General features: G+C 41.7%; 1 protein-coding gene across 47 annotated transcripts in view; it reads left to right on the forward strand.

Annotated features, from left to right (window-relative positions):
* MAGI2 (membrane associated guanylate kinase, WW and PDZ domain containing 2) overlaps positions 1-23,592 on the forward strand; it is an 889,129-nt gene that overhangs the window by 358,098 nt on the left and 507,439 nt on the right. For 4 of the 47 annotated variants that reach the window (XM_078394308.1, XM_078394310.1, XM_078394314.1 and 1 more), the window contains exon 1: positions 18,174-18,747. The exons of 36 other annotated variants lie outside the window; for them this stretch is intronic. The gene's annotated coding sequence lies outside the window, so the exon portion shown is untranslated. Of the gene's footprint in view, positions 1-18,092; positions 18,748-23,592 lie in introns of those variants that run through there. 7 more of the 47 variants (XM_078394316.1, XM_078394318.1, XM_078394326.1 and 4 more) reach the window with 2 other exon arrangements.

A 23,592-nucleotide genomic window follows, 5' to 3' on the forward strand; every position in this document is an offset into this window, starting at 1 on the left:
TTGATTAAAAGAACTGAAAGAAAATTTATAATCAAAGAATAATTGTATGTTGGAGAAATAGATCATCTCTAAAATAAAAAATCAGGATAAAAAAGTGGACGTTTATAGGGACAAAATCTGATAGAGGCTACACGTGCAAACTAAGTGTGTGTTTACTGTGGGCAGGAATATTCAACGGCTAGGTACAATGCAGTGTACACATTTCTAGAATTATTATTGTGAATGGGTTCTACTTTTTGGAGCAACCCTTCATCTTTGGTGGAAAATAACAGTGGAGACGTCTTTATAACTTTCAAACTTTCATCTTTATTGACACTTATGTCCAGCACATTACTTATGGGGTCAAAAACTCTTAACTCTGGCAACAGGCCACAACTAACCAAACTGAAACTCTTGCCATAATCCCATGGACTCATCGGGGTTGTCCCCCACACCATTCCCTGTAGTCCGATCTTGAGGGAGGAGTACTTCGAAGGGCACAGATCGTCCCGCAACATGTGTGCCTTATCCAGCCTCTTTTGTCCAGTTTGTCATAAAACCGGTTGTGAGCTATCTCCACTTCTCTTTGTAATTCCAGCTCATGCAGCACTACTATCACAGTCCATTCCCTTGTCATGTATCGCGTTGGTTTCGGGCCTCCGGGAGTGGGTTCAGGCGGCAATCCACCCACCTTTAGGTTAGGAAAGTCCTTTATAAGTCCTTGAGTCCTTATCCTGTCGAACTCCCCCCTATGGGTTTCAGCTCTCTTTCTCTCGTAGTCTGCTATCACTGCACTGAACCAGTGTACCTCTTCATCATTTATATCTTCCTCCCAAACTGTCATTTCTTGCTCTGCCCCCTTTTCTCCTTTTGCCTCTTCTGCTAAACAAACCTCCATCTTTCCAGTTTTTCTTTTGATTCTATTTCTCCCGTGTCTTTCGTAACTGTCACCCCTTCGTCTTTTTGTTCTACCCCCTTTTTCTCCTCTTCTCCTCCTTCTATGGCCTTTATTATCATGGATGCCTCACTTGTACAATCTGCTCCTTCACAATTATAAAGTCTTTTTATGAGCCCTCAAGCTCTCAAAGACAAAGCAAGCAGCATCAATGTAATGTTACCATTCTAGTGCTAATGCTAGGTTAATCACAGTTTCTGTCAGGCAGGCACACAGAGGAGTGCTTCATTTGTTTGCCAGAGGGAGACCAAAATATATTAGTGTTAATTATTACAATTTCGATTCCCAGTTCACCTGGCTGCATATTAGAGAGAGATTGTGTATGCACTAATTTACTGTTTACCTCATGACTCAGTAGTCTGTTAGCATCCAGAGTTGTGCCGAACTAATCTACCAAAAGTGCATTGCTCAAATGGTCACATGACCATTATTAGCAGGAAAATTCATTTGTGTTTGTTATAGAAGCTTAACTAAAGTTAAATCAGTTGAATTTGACTGGATTTAAACAGTGATTTGTCCAAGAGGTAGAGCATCTAATTTCTAAGTGAGCTATGTTAAACTGGATCCATTTTAATGCAGATTTCTGGGCTATTAGAAAAAGGAAGATCAATAGATAACACAGGCCATAATGGAAAATGCACATAATTAAAAAGTTGTTTGATTTATCAACAACGAAACTGTGGTGACTGTTGTAACTATAAAATATATGCTTTCCATCTTCAGAAATGGTACAGTGAAAATGTGATGACCAAAACAGCTGCATACTGTGTTGATCTAAACATAAAAACACATTCCAAACTTTGAAATGTTAAGGTGTTGCAGGAGGCTGTGAACAACCACCTAACCATTGAGTTAAAGCACCACATTCTACATGTACGTTTCATCTCAGAATCAATAGAAAGGTTTATTTTATTTATTACCAGAAGTACCCTTTTTAAACATGGGTTGAAACACTGTCTACCACAGTGTTATCTTTCCCTCTGGTCCTGGTCTTCTCCCCATCCTCCCACCCTTCCTTTTTCGGGGCCTTCTCTTCTACCACTACAGTGCCCATAGAACCTTTCCCCTGTGCTCCCTTTCCTTTGTGACTCTCACAATCCCCCCATTTGATATAGCATCAGCAGCATTGTCATATTTCTGTTCACCAGCAACTGATATACAAAGCCATTCTGACTGGTAGCTATTTCTCCATAAATTTATCCAGTCCCCTTCTCAAGTCATCCAAGTTGAAAGCTCATCACTATATCCTCTGGCAGCAAACTTGCACAATTTAACGAAGCACTGTGTGTGAAGCATTTCCTTTTATCTCTCCTGAAAATCTCCCTGTTCCCCTGACACACACAAAATTCAGCTTTGGTGAATGGCCAAGGATTCCAGCATTATGAGAGAGGGAAGAATGTTTCCACCCCGAAGCCTACAGAGATAGCAGAATCAGTAACACAAAGGAACTCATCCATAATGGGCAGTGGGAGTTATTTGGGCCCCGCTAACGACAGTGACAATAACAAGTTGGCAGTTTGCAAAATCAGTGAGTAGTGAAATGAATTTCTTTCCCCCAGTCATGTTTGAGATATAGCTCTGGTGGATGACACTGCAGTTGCATGCCTCATTTTTTGCATTCCTGTAGAGATATAGAAATAGTGACCAGTTCATCTTCAGACACACTGATGAAAATAAGGCAGTGTTAAGCTACATAAAATACAATTATATACGGTTTTCTCAGCCCCGTAAACATATATTCGGAGTGTACATTGCCCTGTATCCTCAGAGATGTAAAAGGACATCCACACCACAGCATTCAATAAAATCTGTGTGCCCACTGAGAACATTTTTCAAATGTAGGTCACCTGCTGTGAGAACTTGCTAGATGAGCAAGATGGAAATTTAATTTGTTATACATTGCAGGTATCAAATTGTGTGGTTTTATTAAAGTAATTATGCTGGTGTGTAATAAAAGGCAATTGTCACCCTTTCTGTTCAGTTATCTCTTCTGGAAACAAAGGAAAATTAATAAGGAGGCAGTATGCAATTCAGCCAAATAGTATTGAAAAAGAGATGCCTGGAATGTAAGACTCGGCTTGGGCAATCATAGATGAAATTCCCATTCTGTCATTCACTAGTGGCAGGCTAGCCTTAGGTTACATGTGCTCCCACCTTTGGGGTGTGGTAGTCAGTAGTGATATGGGTATACCACAGAGGGCTATCATGGTGGAGGGAGTGATGTCATGAGCAACATGGCTGCTGCAGTGGGCACGTTTGGTTGTAAAGCATGCATTTTCAGAAGGTAAACTGGTGAAGGCAGAAGAAAAGTAAGAAAACCATTAATCTAAGTTTGAAACATAAATATGCCCTTCTGAAATCACACCTGTGAAATAGAGGTCAAATAGATGAGACTCTGGAAGGGGGGGGCAGGGTGTTCCTTTGCGGCATGGCAGTCTCCATTTTTTCAATTTATTACATTTTTAAAAAGACATCATAAGGGGCAGGGAACCTGGAAGTATAATCACTTGGCACCCCGTTTATGATGCCAGGGTGAGCCAAGTCATTTGTCAGGAGCTAACACCGTTTTTTGCCAGAATGCAAGAAATGTTGTGGAATATTGTACATTCTAATTGCCACTTCCTGAAGTTACTTGTTAAGTACAAATGAGGAAGTATGCATTAACATTCATGTTACATTTCTTTGTTGTCCCCTCCAAGATGAATACAAGTTCTGCAATTATTGTGTGGGGATTCAGCACAGTGAGATATATTTTGCTCCTCACCAGCACCCCAGCCCTGATTCAGATCACAGTGCTCACTCTTTGATATCAATGAGAAGGGAAATTTGAAAGACCATAGAGCACTGGTTCCCAATCTGTGATAGCTGGGCTTTCTGTGAGTTGCAGGTCAAGAATACCTGGGTTACCCAAGATTGGGAACCACTGCCATGAGGGAAAAGAATGGAGAACATATCTGTAATTGCACTGTGTAACACCCATTGTGCAGTTAATAAGCAAAGGCATGTGTCTGGAATCCATTTGCAGACACATTCTCCCAAAGTTGACTCCACGGTGTGCTGAGTCACCAACAGTTTCTTCCTCCAAGACTCCTTCATGCTGTTCCTGTTCAGACTGATGAGCACACTAATGGGAACACAACTCAACACTTAGGCTCATGTACTGTTTCATACCAAATATAGAATATGTGGGTGTAAGAAGGTTCGTTATTTACTTTAGGTTGTTCCCCCTCAGGCAATATAAAAGATGAGTCGGGATTATTATTAAAGGAACTTTTATTAACACAACTCACAATTTATTCTTTATTCAAATAAATAGAACTATGTAACAATAACTGGGGAGGCGAACACTCCCAAAAACACATTAAAGACTTTTCATTGTTACTTTATTTTAGTAATACATTTTGGCTTGCTTCTCTTGTTCTGTGGGCGGTCTCAGGTACCCACTGCGTACCGCACAGAGGTGGCGGACCATTCTCCTTCCTGCGGTTTCTTGCTCACTGTTGAGCAAGAAACCAGATGGTGTACATATCGCTCCGGTCCCTTGCCCTTAGGATAAATTAATACCGTCCATTCTTCTGGACTCAATCCCGGTATAACAGGTCTCACACTTTCTCTAGCAGTTATCTTTTCTACACCTTCTTTAGGATTTGCTCCCGGTCTTTTCCTAGGCACAGAAAATACTTGGGGTTCTTTTTCCTTCTTTCGTGTTATGTTCTCATCAAATACAGTCACTTTCTCAGTTTCGGTAGATATGCTGCCCTCTTCAGTTGTCAAGAAAATATCTATCTTTTCCCTTACACCTACCAACTCCTTTTCCTTCTCCACCTCTGATGTCTCTAATGGTTTAAACTGCCCTTCTCCCTCACGGTCATCTCCTTCCATCCCTCTCTCCTCCACACGATCTCCTTTCTTCTCCTCCTCGCGCGCTCCTGTCTCTTGATCTTTCCCTTGTTTAACTATTTCCCACTCTGCTCCTACTTCCTCCCTTGCTTGTTCTTTCATTATTCCTTTCCTTTCTGCTTACTCTGCTTGAGACGCTTGAGGGGATGGCTCACTCTCTGTATCCTTGGTCGCCTCTATCTCACAGTGGGATAAATGAGCTAGGATTTATTAAAGGGGGGCAAACCTCCCTGCTGGGAAAGAAACCATCCTGAAATATGTCTTTTTGTGAGGAAGCAAGTGCTCTTTGAATCTTACAGATTCAGAAAATTAAAACCAAAAGTGGGTGTCCAGTCACTTTAGGGGAGGGGGGTCCCAATGTTTTACTATTTCTAGTCCATGGAGGTTCTGATTATAAACATTTGGTTCACAGGCCCACCAAAATAATACACCTCTACATTAAAGGAACACATAAGTGCCCCATAAGGTACAATCACACACACACACGGGAGGGGGGAAGAGACTACACCATTATAAGCCTCAAAAATCTGTTTTTCCAGCTACATATTTATAATCCAACCTTTCAATGCACAACTCAACAATTCAAGCTCATCTACAAAAATGCACTAATATTCTAAAACGCCCAGACAGTAAAAGCAGAGGGAGCTGCAGCTGACAAAACAAAGGCATTGGGGGAAAAATAAACAAACCTGTCACAATACAAAAGCCTGACTAAATGGAAATACCATGAGAGTTGGACGCTGACTAAACCTCACAGGGCAAAGGATTCTATGATTTAAGTGCTACTATAGAGAAACACTTTGCATATAAACAAGATACAACACAATGGGAAGCCCACATGGCTCACTAAGGATAAACAACAACAAAAAGAAGAACATTAACTTGGTCTTTATTACTCCTATGTGTTCTGGACCTTTATAATGATAAAGGTCCAGAACACATGATAATCAGAAAAATTCTGAAGAATGAAGTTATTTGAATGTCTTCATTATTCCCTTTCCTAAGCATCATAACAACACAGGAAACTGAAAAGCAAGTACATTCGGTCCCTGTATTATACAATATTTCCCTGTTGAAGGACCATTACAATTAAAAGAGTGTAAACACATTGGAATAATAAATATTTATACCCACACCTTTCTTCTCATCATATTCTTGCATAGACATATCTATATACCATATTTTTCAGTCTATAAGATGCTACTTTTTCCTAAAATCATTATACTAAAAATTGAGGGGCATCTTTTACACAGAAGTAAGCTGAGATAGCTGAGGAGAGAACAAAACGGCACATACCTTGCCTCTGTAAACAGGCTTCCTTCAGCCACGAGGCTTAGTTTCCTACAGTCAGGAGACTTAGCTTCCTCCAATCATGAGCCTTATGGAACTGACATCAGCTGATCTTGAACAAACCAATTGGAACACACCTCCTTGGAGGTAGAGCCTGTAGGCTCAAAATTCAACAGAGACGCAATATTTCCGACGTTTTGAGTCCAGAGGCTGAATCCTCAAAGCTACATTTTCTTAATTTTTGGGTTAGAAAATTTGGAGGGGGGTGTCTTATAAATGGGGGCATGTTGTAAATGGAAAAATATAGTAATGCAGTTATTTACACACGATAGTGATTCTTTTGAGCCACCATGTGCATACGCTGCACAACAGAGCTGTATGTGAAGCAAATCTAGGTGCCATTTCATGAACAAGACCTTAGGGCTACACCACATGTTAATTTTTAATAGGTGTAATTGGAAAATGCTTTTTGTTTGCATACCTAATAAAATAGCATGCACATGCAATAAGCCCAGGGATGAGAAGTAACTGGTTCTGGATAACAGGTTACATACAGTTAATTTTCTTCCCTGTGTTGAAGATATAATTGCATTCCATTATGATTGTACCCCTCACTCTTCTTTCTGTGCAAATAACATTTTGGTTCTCTTCTTTCTATAGTTAGAGCACTGGGGCCTTTCTTTGTGGCATTTGATGCAGTGAGAAGACTTAGGCCCTCCCAGTTTTTCAAATGAATGGCTTCCAAAATAAAAAATGTTGCTCTGTTTGTCTCTTCAGTTACAGCTCCTGTTTACTGTTACAGATCTGTTTCAGGAACCACTGAGATTTCATTTTGACCCTTAACAGTTTACAGGAGACATACGGTCTTTTCAGAACAGATGTCCCATGCCACTGAATGAACTAACAAGCATGATGTGTTTTGAAATGGTACATTTAATTTTTATGTATTTTTTCTGTCTTACAAGATGTGCTGCTCTGTTGAAAACCCAAACATGGGGCAACATATTGCTTTCACCACCAAAAAGCATATTATGACCAAATCCTAGCCTTTTACTCCAGAGATAGATATCTAGCTGTGTGTTGTTCCTTGTGTCAGCCTTTCTTGTTGTATCAGTCACAGGAACTTCACAGGGCCACAGAACAAACTGTTGTTGAAGAGTCACACCATCCATATATAAACAACCACCAAATTATCCCTCCTTAGAGGGACATTTCTAAACATGCACAGAAGACACCTGCAAGAAAAAGTCAATCAAGTGTATTGGATAGAATCTTCAGTCCCAATTTGCATAAACGAGGTGGTCATGAAGGTAAAATTCAGTGCAGGGGATACTAAAGAATGAGATAAAAATATTTGAGCCACCCAGACCTCTCAGCCAGATGTGATAGGGGGGTGATTGATGGTCTTCCTTGAGGGTTGCAGTTACTTTTCTTTTATCAAGGAAGCCATCCATCCTGTAGTCTGTTGGATAATGGTCAGGAAGAGAGATGGGCATAACTTGCTTCATAATGTGTCACTGCAGATTGTCGATGCAGCACCACAGTTGCCGCACTATCCCTCCCTCCTGGCCAGCTCCCCAACTCACCAGCTAGTGTGTGTGCTTGTCTCCTGTGTTTTGTATGAGTGTACAGTCACAGCAGAAGCATGGGCTTCCCTTCTCCACCTCCTCCAGAAGGTGGCAACTCAAAGACAGCACTGCAGGAGTCCCTGTCCTGCCTCCTCATCTTGAGTGGAGAGCTGCTGGAGGAGGCAGAGAAGGCAACTTTGTGTTCCTGCTTTGACTAGACAGTCACACAAAGTGCAGGAGAATAGCAGTGCGTGCCAGCTGGTGAGTTAGGGAACTGACCAGGAGGGTAGAGGAAGGAAATGTGAAGACAACTGTGACAACGCAGCACAAAGCAAGTTTTGCCCATCTCCAGTCAGAAACATGTGGCCCTCCAGATGCAGTTCCTCTCAGCCTTAGTTGGTATAGCGAATTATGAAGGAAGATGTGAGCTGCAGTCCAGCAACAGCAGGAGGACCTTGCACATCCTGTAGATTTCTTTTACCTCCTAACCCTAACTCAATGGATTCACTTCAGGACACTTCAGCACGAAGGCTGTGACTAGAGTTGGACAATGGAGACTTTGCCTCAAGCCACCAAATACAGTATAGAGGTTTATACATAGCCCCAAATCAGAGACTGTATTTGGGTATAAGTTGTTGACCTGCTTCCTATAACAAGCAGAAACCTAACCTTTTGCTTTTACCATAGGAGTAAGTGGGACCCTGAATATTAGGAATTACAGGAATATTACAGATATTTGGAGCTATCAAATCTGGGTTGTGATGTATTTGGAACTATTTGAATATGACATTATTCAGTGAAATCCAAATATTTCCAAATCCAAGTGCACATCCCTACAGATTATGAGGGAATTAAATCCCAGGCAAGTTCTCAGTTCAGTTCAAAGGTGGGAGGCAACAGCCAAGAAGGCCCTATTTCACCAAGAAGGCCCTCTTTCAGGGATGGCACCTTCAGAAGGACCTCCTGGCCTGATCTTAGAGGATGGGCAGGCTCGTATGGAAAAAGGCAGTCCTTTAAGTAACCAGGTCCAAGTTGTTTAGGGCATTATACGTCAAAGTAAGCACTTTGAATTGGGCCCAGGCAGCAACCGGCAGCCAGTGTAAATTTTCCAGAACTGGCGTGATATGAGTCCATGCGGCAGGACCACTTACCAGCCACGCAACCCAGTTCTGTGCCAGTTGCAGTCACTGGACCATCTTCAAAGGCTGCCCCACATATAACACATTGCAATAGTACAGTCTGGTTGTTACCAGTGCATGTGTGACTCATTCAGGTAAGGACGAAGTTGATATATTCTCCACAGCTGTAAGAAAGCAGCCCTGGACACAGAGTCCACCTGGGCTTCCAAGGTCAGACCCTGGTTAAGGAGCACCCCCAAGCTGTGGACCCTGTCCTTTAGGGGGAGAGTAACCCCATCTAGGGCAGGGAAATGGCCCTTTAGCCATCTGGCGGAGCACCTACCGGCAGCACTTCCAACTTGTCTGGATTGAGCCTCAGTTTATTTACCCTCATCCAGTCCATTATCGAGTCCAGACATGAGGTCAGAACGGCAACTGCCACACCTGGATTGGTAGAGAATGAGAGGTAAAGCTGGGTGTCATCAGCATATTACTGACTTCTCAGCCCAAACCTCCTAACGACCTCCCCCAGTGGTTTCATGTATATATTGAATAGCATGGGGTACAGTATAGGGATGCATTCCCCCATCTTTCTACCAGGAAAGGTCATCAAACAGGGTGAACAAAGCAGTCTCCATCCCATAACCTGGCCTGAAACCTGATTGAAATTGATCTAGATAATCCATTTCATCCAGGAGAGCCTGGCGCTGCTCAGCCACCACATGCTCCACATGGTAATCTAACCTAAATAGCAATTCAACATCAACGTAGCCATCAAAAATTGCCCTGTTCGATTTAACTTTAATTTGATTGGATTTTTTAGCTCAGTAGCAGTTACGTAAAGTGTTAACAGTTTTCTATTATTTTTTCCATCTCCACACTCACACACACACAACACAGCATGAATGGTGAAAGAGAAGTTCTGGTTGTTGTTGTTTTTAGAATTTTGGACACTTTGGCTGTCCCAGAATTGTGAGAGTCTGCAAGCTGAGCAAGGTGGAAAGTACTGAGCGGCTGATAGAACCGCTTCCAGAAAGTACTGGTGGCAAGGATCTATCTCCTAGGTTTCAGTGAGTCTGTGAAAGCTCATTCAGCGTACTTAACAGTATTTCCTTGACCAAAGCCCTGCTTTGCAGAAGTCCCAATCACAGGGACACTGTCAGCACATTCAAATGAATGCACTTACAAGGCCTCTGCAAACCTTTGCGGTGAATGCTTGGGGACCTGGGGGCATGGCTTACATATGTCTGCACATAATCACCCTGTTTACAACACTACATGCTTTTAGGCTTAGCACATGAATGGGGCTCATGGATCACTGGTTAAAAGTGACAGTCCCAAAAGGATGTGGTGTGCTTGTGATCCTGCATAGCACAAAGAGTAGAGTTAGTTTGGATATGAACAAAAGATTTTTCCATGAGTTTGATTGATGTATTTGATTTTCCCTGTTTATAACAGTGTGAAATTGCACTAAGCAACAGTTGGCCACTTTTAATATAAACCAAGATAGAGAAATAATATCTTCCTATGGTTTCATTGTTCTTACTGTAATTTACAGCCACTGAAAGTTCTCTGAGCAACAGCATGTTATTTGTTTGTTTCTTCTTATTAATAAAACATAATTACAACCTCACAGACCAGTGCTCTGGGAAGTTTTTCTTCTGAATTATAGTATGAACATAATCATGGATATCTTAATGGGAAATATGTAGTTTCAATCAACAGTACTCAACTTAAAATGCAAAGAAACGAAACAAGTTTAAAGCAGAGCTTAGGAAAAAAAATACTTTTTGGACGAGAATTCCAAAGATTCCACAGCCAGCCAGCATGGGCAGCAGCTATGCTAGAAGGGAGTCCAAAAATAACTCTCCAAATATTTGCAAAGTCTCCCAGGTAAGCAAATCAATCAGCCTGGTGAAAATATACAGGTAGTGCTTCTGTATGCTAACTATAAATAAAGATCAACGTTTCTAGGAAGAAAACTCATTCTCAACCTAATTAACACATCACGGACAATACTCACAACCAATTACATTGAAATTATTTTCAATTTTCATGTCAAACAAAATTTGCATGTTTATTATTATTCAATTTTCTATATTGCAACAAAATTTTACATTAATATAAATATGTTGTATATTAATAGAAAAATCCTTATCGTGCCCTTCTTTGAACGCTTTTGGGTTTCTGTTTCTTACAAATAAAATATTTTGTATGAGTTTTAATACAGACATTGGATCATAAAAGAATACTGTATTCTGGTGGTTAGTATTGAAAATATGGAAATATTTAATCTATAGTTTCTGTATAATTTAGTAATATGTATCTGTGTTACTTGTATTTCAGTCAGAAGTTTGTGAAAAGTATGATTTAGTACTACTGCTTTATATATATATATTTACATCATCATATCAAACCATACAAAATAATGTAATATTTTAAAATTTTCATGATTAGCTAAGTTACTACCAGAGTTTGTTCTGCTTTGAATCAGTAGCATATTGTTAGTAATGATGTTATTCTATCACAGTGGTTCCCAACCTTGGGTCCCCAGACACTCTTGGACTGCAACTCCTAGAAGTCCTTGCCAGCACAGCTAGTGGTGAAGGGTTCTGAGAGTTTTATTCCAAAAACATCGGGGAACATCTGGGAACTACTGCTGCACCAGAAAAGCCAAGATCATAAGCATGGGAATAATACTGCACTTCCAGGCAATATTCTCCTATTTTGGGTGAGCCTACTCTCTCCCCTGTACACACAGTCTCTCCCTAGGTTAATTAGCCCACATGTAAAGTAGCAATCTCTCCCTTAACTCCTCTCCTTTTCAGTCTTCTTGCTTCCTTTCACTAATCATTAGCAGAGTCCATCCTGATCTTTAGAAATACAACCTCAAACTGGATTTCCCCATTTGTGAACTGATCACCTAATATCCTTGTCATTTTTTTAAAAAAGAGGAAAGTGTGTGTGTGTGTGAGAGAGAGAGAGAGAGATGCCATCAGGTAAAAAAATGACTTATACTGACCCTAACAGGGCTTTCAAAGTAAGTGAGATATTTAAGAAATGGTTTTACAGGCAAAGCAAAAATGTGATGCTTATATATCGCCCTATAGCGATTCAGGCACTCTCTGAGCAGTTTACAATTATGCAGGTACTCATTTTACTGACTTTGGAAGGACAGAAGGCTGAGTCAGCCTTCAGCCAACGACCCGGAATTGAACCCCGGGTTGTGAGCACAGTTTTGGCTGCAGTACAGAAGTTTAACCCCTGCACCATGAGTGTCGCTTCCCCTCTTCAAATGAGTTTTCATGGCCAAGCAGGGATTTTAATCCAGGTCTCTTGAATCCTAGTCTGTCACTCTACTATACCAGACTGGGAGCCAGGAGGGAGGTACTGAAGCCTAATATCCATGTCATTCCCAAAGTGGAGTTCTGAAGTCAAAAGCCACTAAAAACACAGAACCAAACATTTGGTCACTGGTGAATTTTGTACACAGACTAATAGTGGCTTTGATAGCTTAAATCAGGGATGGGCAAATACCCTGAATGCTGTGTTTCCGGGGAGGGGGGAGTGAATTGCTCCAGGAGTGGCAATTCACCTTTTAAATAGGTGGGGGTGGACTGCAATGTTTAACACTCCCAGTATTTATTTTACAGGAAATGTACTTCTAGACATTTCTGGGTTCATATTTTTTTAGTAGTCTGGAGGGTCCCAGGGAAGAACATTTGGCCCCCAGACCCGGCTGATGTAAGTGAATAGGCCATTGTAGCAAGACATGTATTCATTCATACAGACATTAGCATATGCCATATAAATGGTTAACTATACAAATTTGTTCTGATTGTGATGTATTTTCCTACAGATGTTCTTCTTCAGACTGGAATATTAAATGAGATTCTGCTGCAGCAGTCAATGTTCATTCAACAGACCAGGCACCCAAAGCCAGCTACTTTGTAGGTGATGAGCATTGCGTAAAAGCTGTGTAATGTTGCTCTCAGTGAAATGCTCTGATGGCTGTAAACTATATGATCAGACAACCTAACCAACTAGCTTTTTGTTTGGTGACAATCTTCCCATTTTAATCAATTATCCTGACAGTTTCTTGCATATGTTCTAAATGATTGCTGCCTCCCCTGTACAGATCTAAAAACTTGCTGCCAGAAGGGGGAAGGGTTTGAAGTTACAATTGGCTGTCTGCTGTAGCTGGTGCTGTGTTTGGGTTGAGTGCTGGAATATGAAAATTGAAGCCAGTTCCTATGGGTGGTGGTTCAAAACTTGTTTGGCCATAATGAGCAGAAGAATATTATTGCAAATGAATGAACCTTTGAGAAATATTGGCTCCAAGACATTTGTAAATATGGAGCCTGTTTCAAATCAAGCCAATAGAAACTCTTTCACCTCTATTGTCATTCTAGTCTTGCCACTCACCATTATCTGCTCTGAATATGGCAGGGAAGATGTTCAATTGGGTGAGGGAACCATGCACATTTTCTTGAGTTCCTTGAAATAAAAATAGAACATAAACAGAAATTTAATGTAACACATCCAAACTTTTCTCCAGGTTACTGCCTTTTTCTAATGTCACTTATGGTAAGGTTCCCATGACTCTTTGTTGTTACTTTGGAAAAGTTTAGGAGGTGTATTATTTGAGGGCTAGTAACTGTGATTGATCACTGTGCACCACACAACTATCGTAAGAACACTTTTGCCCTAAAGTTGGGCACCTGGAATGTTCAGACAATGACCCCTGGTTTTCCTGACGACAGCTTTCCTGATGACCTGCAGGAAATAGACAACGTGTGCAAGACAGCTGTCATCGAAATGGAACTGAGTAGACTGCAGATGGACATTGAAAGAATCCTGTCTCTGCAGCTCCACTAATCCGCGGGACCGGTCACCCTCATTAGTGCATATGCACCAACACTGTCATCCACAACAGAAGTGAAAGACAAATTCTACAACGACCTGGCAGCTACTATCAAAAAAGTCCCTGAAAGAGAGCCACTGTTCTTTCATGGAGACTTTAATGCTAGAGTTGGTGCTGATCACAATTCTTGGCCCACTTGTCTAGGCCGTTTTGGCATTGGGAAGATGAAGGAAAATGGCCAACGCTTGCTGGAGTTTTTCTGTTATTATGGTCTTTGTGTCAGCAACACGTTCTTTAATACGAAGTTTCAACACAGAGTTTCCTGGAGACATCCAAGATCCAAGCTTTGGCATCAGCTCAATTTGATCCTCACTAGACGTTCTAAGCCTTCCTAGTATTACGGTCACACGCAATTACCAGAGTTCTGATTGCAATACTGCTCACTCCCTGGTGTGTAGTAGAGTAAAACTGCGAACAAAGAGATTGTATCACATGAAAAAGGAAGGAAGACCACGTATTGACATCAGCAAGACTCGTGATCAAAGAAAATTGGAGGAATTTGCCCAAGCGTTTGAGGAAAGCCTTCCAGGTCTGGTTGATGCAAATGCACCTGAACAATGGGAACACTTCAAGAACACTGTTTATAACACCGCCTTGTCCATATTTGGCAAAAAGACCAAAAATACGGCAGACTGGTTCGAAGCCCATTCAGAGGAGCTGAAGACAGCCATCGAGGATAAGAGGAGAGCTCTAGCAGCATACAAAGCCTGTCCTAGTGAATACAACTTGAAAGCTCTTCGAGTTGCTTGTAGCCAAGTCCAACAGGCAGCCAGGAGATGTTCCAATGATTATTGGCTTCAGCTCTGCTCTCAGATACAGATAGCAGTGGACATAGGTAACATCAAAGGAATGTATGATGGTATCAAGCAGGCTTTAGGTCCTATACAGAAAAATCTGCTCCCCTGAAGTCTGCTACAGGTGTGATCATCCAGGACCGAGCACAGCAGATGGACTCCTGGGTGCAGCACTACTCTGAGCTATATTCCAAAGAGAATGTAGTAACCGAAGAAGCACTGAATAACATTGAGTGTCTGCCTGTCTTGGAAGAGTTGGACAGCGAACCAACTTCAGCAGAAATAAAAGAGGTCTTGGATTCCCTCGCCTCCGGCAGGGCACCTGGAAAGGATAACATCCCTGTTGAAGTGCTGAAGTGCTGTAAAGAGATCATCACCACCGAACTGTGTGAAGTGTTTTGTCTTTGCTGGAGGGAAGGTGGAGTACCACAGGACATGAAGGATGCAAACATTGTCACATTGTATAAGAACAAAGGAGGCAGGGGTGACTGCAATAACTACCGTGGCATCTCTCTTCTCAGCATTGTAGGGAAGCTGCTTGCCCGTGTTGTGCTGAAGATGCTCCAGGTGCTTGCAGACAGAGTCTATCCAGAATCACAGTGTGGATTCCGAGCTAATAGATCCACCACTGACATGGTATTCTCCCTCCGACAGTTGCAGGAGAAATGTAGGGAACAGCAGCAGCCACTCTTTGTGGCCTTCATAGATCTCACAAAGGCCTTTGATCTGGTTAGCAGGGATGGCCTTTTCAAAATACTTCCTAAGATTGGATGTCCACCTCGACTCTTCAACATCATCAGGTCCTTTTATGAGGGAATGAAGGGCACCGTAGTTTTTGATGGCTCAACATCAGATCCCTTTGACATCTGAAACGGAGTGAAACAAGGCTGTGTCCTCGCGCCAACCCTGTTTGAGATTTTTTTTGCTGTCATGCTGAAGCACGCCTTTGGAATTGCAACAGAAGGTGTCTATCTCCGGACTAGATCAGATGGAAAGCTCTTTAGTCTCTCTAGACTGAGAGCAAAGACCAAAGTCCAGCTGAAATGCATGCGGGACTTCCTCTTTGCCGATGATGCAGCCATTGTTGCCCACTCTGCTGAAGACCACCAACAACTCATGAATCATTTTAGCAAGGCCTGCCAAGACTTTGGACTAACAATCAACCTGAAGAAAACACAAGTCATGGGCCAGGGCGTGGACTCACCTGCCTCTATTACCCTTTGTGCACGGCAGGAGAGGAAGCTGAACACGTTCCATATGTGTTGTCTCTGACGCATTTTTGGTGTCAACTGGCAGGACAAAGTTCCAAATAGAGTATGTATGTATGTATGTATGTATGTATGTATGTATGTATGTATGTATGTATGTATGTATGTATGTATGTATGTATGTATGTATGTATGTTTGTTTGTTTGTTTGTTTGTTTGTTTGTTTGTTTGTTTATTTATTTATTTATTTATTTATTTATTTATTTATACCACGCCTCTCTGGTCATCGCGACCACTCTAGGCGGCTAGTCCTAGATTGAGCTGGAATTTTTAGCATGTATACATTACTGAAACAGCGATGTCTACGTTAGGTTGGGCATGTTGTGAGAATGGCTGATGGTCGGATTCCAAAAGATCTCTTTTATGGAGAATTAGTGCAGGGAAATTGCCCCAGAGGGAGACCACAGCTGTGATACAAGGACATCTGCAAGCGGGATCTGAAGGCCTTAGTAATAGACCTCAACAGATGGGAAACCTTGACATCTGACCATTCAGCCTCTCCCAATTTGAAGAGACCCTTATCCAGCAGGCGGAGGCAAAGAGGCAGTCCCGGAAGCAGCAAAATCATGGAGCTGGACAGGGGACAGATTGTATTTGTCTTCAGTGTGGAAGGGATTATCACTCTCGAATTAGCGTTTTCAGCCACACTAGATACTGTTCCAAGTCCTCGATACAGAGCGCGTTACTATAGTCTCTCGAGACTGAAGGATGCCTAAGAAACGTGAATACTTATATGGTGGAACACGTTTTTCAGTGCCTTCACTTCCAGCTGATACACATTGTCCAGTTAAATGTGGCGTAATTAAATTTGCATACAAGAACCAATTAATCAGGTAAATTATGTGGTACTTTCCAAAGAAGCAATAGGCCAATGGTATTGGCATGGGAAACACATGCACAATGAGTTCAGTCACTCAATAACACAATCTCTATCCTCTGTATTACACTTTCCAAAACTTCTAGCACAGTATTTTTCTGAATTAAAATGCTTGTGCACTTTAATCTCACAGTTGAAAAGGTTTACAGTCAGTATTAAAGAAATGTCCAGCCTCTTACATTTCTCCACAAGACTCTGAATGATGTATATAATTAGATTAGAAAAACCCAGGCAAAATCAAGAGACGATGGGGTTTTCTGAGAGAAAATGGTACTGCTGCATCACTGCATTGGTAAAGATTGAACGAGACTGTAATGTCCAGCAGAGCAACCCAACTGAGGTATACGTTCCCAGTAGAGGCAAGGGCCAAACCATCATGTATGCCAGAATGTAGTTGGGACATTGATCTCACAGTCCTTGTATGTAGCATATTGGTCAGAATGTCAAGTAGGACAAGGAAGACCCAGGTTCAAATCTTAGTGAGGTACTGTGGCGTTCACCCTTATTATGTTAAATAGTCATGCATTATTCATGTTGTAGGCTAATGTTGTTGAGAGGTGGAGTTGAGAGAGAGATAACAAGGCGGAGCCTGAGAGTGAAGAGTCAGTCAGAGAGTGTCAAGAGTGTGGAGTCAGGAGTGAGAGTGAGAGATAGAGTGATATTTGGGAGATCTGAGGTGGGATTAGTCAGAACAGTGTATAATAACTGTAAGATCAAATAGAAGATTGTTATTGATAATTTAGAAACCTGAAGAAGATACGTATGAATTATTACCAAAACATCTGTGATCAATAAACCTGTTTTATTTAAAAGACAGTGATGAATGGACCTTCATCTTTCTTTAGAAAAGTATGTTGATTTAGTGATCAACTGGTGGCAGTGTGTGAAGAGGAGTTTGGTTTGCCTTCAAGTGCTCTGTGGTAGGAAGATAACCAGGGGCAACTAGGGGCACAGGCACTTTATCTCATTTTAACTTCCCTCACAAGGCTGTCTTGAGGGTAGCATGAGGCAGTGGGAAGCAGTAGTACTAGGAGCTCTTTGAGGCAGCACAGGAGAGAAATGTAATAAATATAAATAAAACCAGAGGTTACCAGTATAAACCTATATGACCACCATGTGATCATGAGTTGCAACAATGCAGAATTGGCACCATTACCCAACAGCCATATCGCATGTGTCACAACAGTTACTGTATACACATCCCCATTGTGCACTTGTCTTGAATTGCATGTGCTTAGGTTACAGTGCTGCTGCCCATATCTGCCTGAGCAAAAATATTCAGGTTGGTCAATCTGCTAATGTGCATGAGTAGGTGCATGACTCTTCTTGTGCACTTGCAGTGGAGAAGTATAGTATCCATTGTCAACACCATCCACACTCTTGACACTGAGAACTTTAATTATACACCTTTCCACCACGCTATACTGCCTTCCATTTATGGCTAAGGGGGGAGGCAGAGAACGAGGTGGAATAAAACACTAATTATCTCTTCTCAGAGCTGCATTTTCCTTCTGGCTTTGTAATGCAAATAGTGCTTTTCTATTTGGCTGGTTTTTAAAAAGGAGGAGGTAAAGGCAGCTGAAAGACTTTCATGGTTTGCCTTCTGCTTTTAAGAGGAGCGGGGTCACCTGACTTCCACCTCAGCACACGCTTTTATCTGAGGGAAACTGAGAGTAATAGGTAGAGATGGGCACCGAATAGGTCACCACCACTGCTCAGAAGCGTAAAAGACCCTGACAGAAGGAGAAGGGAGTTTGGTTGCTGGTGGGGGCTGGGGAAGCGAGAGGCAGAGAGGAGAGGGAAGCTGCTGCTGCTGCTGCTGCTGGTTGCTTGCTTGCTTGCTTCGCCTTTAGAGAGGAGAGAAAACAAAAGCGCTCAGCTGCAGTTTTGTGTAGCTGTGTCTGGCTTAAGCGGAAAATTCTAGACATCTGTGGCTGAAAACCCCCAAGCACAGCTGAGGCGTCTTCCATCTCCACAAGATTATTTCCTTCCCTTCCAAAATGGGGTGGATCAGTACAAGTGCCTTCAGCCTCAGGAGAAGGCAGACTGGCTGAATGAGGACCATGGAGGAAAGGTAGGGGAGAAGCTCTGCCTGAGATGTCATTTAGCCCTTCCTTCCTTCCTTCCTTCCTTCCTTCCTTCCTTCCTTCCTTCCTTGAGCTAATGTTTCAGTGAGCAGTGAAGACCTTGTGGAGGCTGGGTGAGGAGGAGGGGGGGGTTGTCCAGTTGTGGGCATGTAAATCTCACAATGCCAGCTCAAAACTGAGAGTGCTACCTGGAATTGAGCAGGTGTGGAAAAGAAACTTGATCCTGAGCCTTGCCTGTCTGTCTCAAGGATGATAGGTATTATTTGTTTTATTTGCATGAGCCACCCACACATCCACCCCACCCCTTCCCCTTCATCCAGGTGAGTGCCAGGTGAGTGCTGTCATTTAAGAAACAAAAAACACCACAACCATCATAACATTTACCCCTCCCCCACCAAAAAAGCCAGGGTTAGGAAAGCTGGTGCTGACACTTAGCTGTTTTGAGATATTGATTAATGGCTTTTTAGGTACAAAAAGAACAGACTTTAAAAAAAAACCTTTTCAGGTAGTAGTAACAACATGGTCAGAAACTGATGAGATGAATGCTTTGCAGCTGTATATCCAAATGATCTGAACGGCAAGATAAGAAACTTTTGAAGGCTTTCTTCTACAGCATTACTCAAAGCATCATGCCTGCAGTTTAAAGTCACTTTGTGGTGGCAGAGAAGAGGATGGAAACCATTTAAAATAATTTTGCAGGCTCCCAATAGTGGTGGGAAGGGTTAGGATTTCATATTTCAGACTTTTGTACCCACCGGAGTGTGTCTGTTGTCATTAAAGTGGAAAGCTAGCTAGAACTAACAAACCAAAATGCATTTCTGTTTGCTTTTCTGGTCGAAGACAGGTTTTCTTTTGTTCCTGAACATGCCTTTTGCTTCTGCCTTTTGCAACAATGACCAAAAAGGAACATTGCATCAGAAAGCATAGGGGCTTTGTATTTATGTTAATGTAAGACAGAGCCATGTATACAAATCACCCATTGTGTACTAGGTTATGCTCTGCTTATTTCTGAAGTAAACTGTGAGGGAGGGGGAATTTGGGAAAGAATCAGGAGTGGGAAGCAGGCAAGGGATGGGTTGGCATCTTTCAATCTCTATTATCTCAAATACACATAGAAGAACACACTTAGCAGCAGCTGACATTCAGCTCTGTGCCCCCATCAAAATCGGCAGCACATAGCATAAGAGTACCTTAGGAGCACACCAATAATTCAGATTTGTAATGGGCCTTTTAAATTTTTCTCTGCAAGCATTGACTGGCTGGGTCCCTCCCCCCTTTGGCGAAGCTAAGATGCAGCCTGACAGCGCATGGAGCAGCTGTGTGCTGACATTTTCTCCTGAACCTTGTGAAAAATGGCTCCACATCTCTTCTTGAGTTCCAAGATGATAGCCTCTGAGTAGCCATGCCTGTCTTTGAAACAATTGTTTGTTCTAATCATTGTGCTTTGCTCAGGCTTCGTGACTGGTTAATTTCAGTTCACTTCTTTGAAATCTGTACTGTGTATGGCCAGAGACTTGGTTATGGTGGGGACTGAGGAGAGAATGCATGTTTTACAAAGTCGATGTTTTTTTAATGGTGTGAAACCGTGACAATATGACAGCTTTAACAGACAGGAAATGTTTAATACAGATGGGCTGTGGGGATGCTGACAGCACCATCACTTCTGACAGTATTAATAAGAAAGAGAGTGTCTTTACAATATATGTGGCTTAAGTAATGCACCGCCCACTGGAAAGGTGCAGGACTTAATGGAAACTGAAAGGTGTTCACCACCAATCTTTAAAATACCATCCATTTCTGAATGAATCAGTGTGTTTTAATGGGAGAATCTATGCTGTTGGGTATAAGAGAAAAGACTCATGGTCATATGTTAATAAACAATGGAGAAGGGGGCAAGTCTTATTTTATAGTATTGCGCTACAAAAAAAATCACCCACGTCACTGAATTAAACAGCTATCAAGTACTGCCAAACCCACACCACTGTTGTTGTTGTTGTCGTCATCATCTATGCATTCTGTTCAGCAAAAGTAGAGGGGATTTTGTAAAAGACTCTGCATTTATGGAAAAGAAAAGTAAAGGGTTCAAATTTTGACTCTCTTTCCGGAGCTCCATAATGCCATGTGTAATATGATTTGCTGAGCTCTACTAGAGCTGTGCTTGGCTTAAAAGGAAAAAGGGAATCTCCTTCTCATTCCTGCAATGCTCAGCAAGAGTTAAAGTGTCACTGTATTAGCTCCCAGCCCAAGTGTGGGCTAGAGAAATGGGATGAGTAAGGACATGCAGTCTCTAAAAATAGTGTCTGGATTGCTTTATGAATGTGAAATTAACATTCTACCACAAAGCACCCCATAATGAGTCTGCAAATGCAATAATTTCTATTGGATTTTGAATATAGCTGGCAGCAAGCAAGCAGTAATTTTCAAAGCTTCTTTTCTAGTGGCACAAATGTGGCACCAATTACTTGGTATAAAAGCCACAGCCCTTTCAGTGGTGTTTAGAAAGGGTGTAATGTATCAGACACTCTTCCCCAATGCATGTTTGAATTCATTTCCACAGAATTGAAAGGTTGGGGGGTGCAGCGTAATTCCACTTCATCAGAGAAAATGGTGGAAATGGACCTTTAAGTGTGCACATGCGGTCTGATTAATGCTTTTATCGAGGTAGATAATTTCACCATCATAACTGGCCAGCTCAGAGAAAAGCAATGCAACTTACGTGATGAGGAAATGCATGAAGCGAATGTAGTGCCGCTGAAAAGTCTTCTGTGATACCACCAGAGAACACAGCTACATATCTCTCATATAATGTAAATGATTGAAATGTTGAAGAAATTCCAGATGCCTAATTTTGACTGACCTGTGTTTGAGCATGGAGCAATTGCAGCTGCAGTCTTGAATGTTAGACAATCCACTTGATTTTCAAGCATGTATGTTCATCATTCTAGACAATAAAAAGCAATTGCTGAACAGGAAGTGATTAGTTTTCAGATTTGGTCTTTATGTATGGGAGGATTCAGCAAAGCTGACAAAAATCTTTTAAGAAAAAAAGAAGAAGGAAAAAAATTCCAAATGACCATCAATAAGCACAGGCTGAATCAAATAGACAAGGACACATTGTGGATAACTAAAAACATCATGTTAACCACTGATGTGGATGTATTGAGGAGATGTTTACAGTTGAACTAAGAAATCCTGCTTTCCTTCTGTTTTCACAGAGTGTCACAGGAACAGAGGACAAAAATATTGAATAAATCTGGAAATAAATATGCCTGTTAACTGCTTGTTAGATCTATAAATAAGAAGGAGCATCATTTTATTACGTAATGGGCCAAGGGTTTAAATTTGACAGGACTTTCATGACATGGGGTGAATCTTCTACTTTTTTTTAACTCCTCAGATTTTTTAAAAAAAAATCTCTTAGAAAGGACTCCATCACTTCACCAGGAATGGTGTACCACTACACCAAGTTGTGATCATTGTGGGAGTTCCAGAAAACTCTACAGCCCTGGTCTTGCCTTAGAGAAAGATGTCAGGTGGGTTCTAGGAAGCGGCATGGCAGTTGAAGAAGACACTGCTCTATGGCCATGAGTGCCTTTGCACAGTTAAAACTAGTGCTCCAGCTGTGCCTGTTCCTAGAGAGGTCTGATTTGGCCATAATGATACAAGTCTTAATTGCATCCCAGCTGGATTACTGTAACACAGTCTACATGGGGCTGCCTGTGGAAAGAGTCAAAATGGGTCCAAAATGGAGCAGCTAGATTGCTGCTGATCTGTTCCTGGGCAGAATTCAAAGTGATGGTTATAAACGGTAAAGCCTTAAATTACTTGGGTTCACGCTATCTCAAGGACCACATCTCCCTTTGTGAGCCTGCTTAAGTGTTAAGATCATCAGAAGTGGCCTTCCTGTCAGTTCTGCCACCTTCACAGGTGCAAATTAGGTTATCTTATTTTGGTGAGTTACAATATTGTGGTCCTTTGTGAACTCAAAACATTTTCTTTTTACCTTTCCCTCTGTTTTTTTAGCAATGATAACATTTTTATTTTCCTTGTAATTGAAAGTGTAGGCCAACATGACCTTCTACATAGTGGAATTCAAACATCTGGTGCTTTTCAGATGTTCTAAACAGAAATCCTCAGAACTCCTGGATGTTGGTCCTCCTGGCTGGAGGGCATCTGGAGGATATGATGTTGGAAAAGGACTCTGTAGGAAATCTCTTAGCACAACATGAATACAATTTGGGAGGACTGTCTGGGAACCAGATAAAATGGCTCAGTTTGTAAATGGCCTGTGAGTTGCGTATTTGGTTGAACTAAAGCTTAGCTGATTAATCCGCTGTGATAACTGTCTGAAGCTTGCTGTAGACTAAATGTGGGAAATATAAAGCTTTCCTTGTGACAGTACAGTACTTTATACTATACAAGCAGTGAAGAAGTCATGCCTTTGTTTTCAGTCATTTTAGCCATCACAGAGAGGTTTACATAGTAAAAAGTCCTGAAACATTTGTATCGCATATCAGTCTGAGAAGTCTTCCGGTCCAATACATAAATGATGGTGGTCACAAAACAATGACACACCAGTAGAGTGACTCATTATGCAACAGGAGACAATAATTGCTTTATCATGCAGAACAAATAAAGCTTGGGACATGGCAAAACAGCGGACATTTCACTTCAGCTTTGATCACAGCGCATAGCTAGCTATTTGTTCATTAGGACAAAGAGATGATGTGACTGCATTACTAGTACTTCAGCATATAGTTGACATTCCTTCCAAACAAGGCTAGGTGAGTGGGCATGCTCCAAATGTTTCACAATCTCTGAATACTGGGCCA

The sequence above is a fragment of the Pogona vitticeps genome, chromosome 5, assembly GCF_051106095.1.
Source record: "Pogona vitticeps strain Pit_001003342236 chromosome 5, PviZW2.1, whole genome shotgun sequence".
In the NCBI taxonomy this organism is placed as follows: domain Eukaryota; kingdom Metazoa; phylum Chordata; class Lepidosauria; order Squamata; family Agamidae; genus Pogona; species Pogona vitticeps.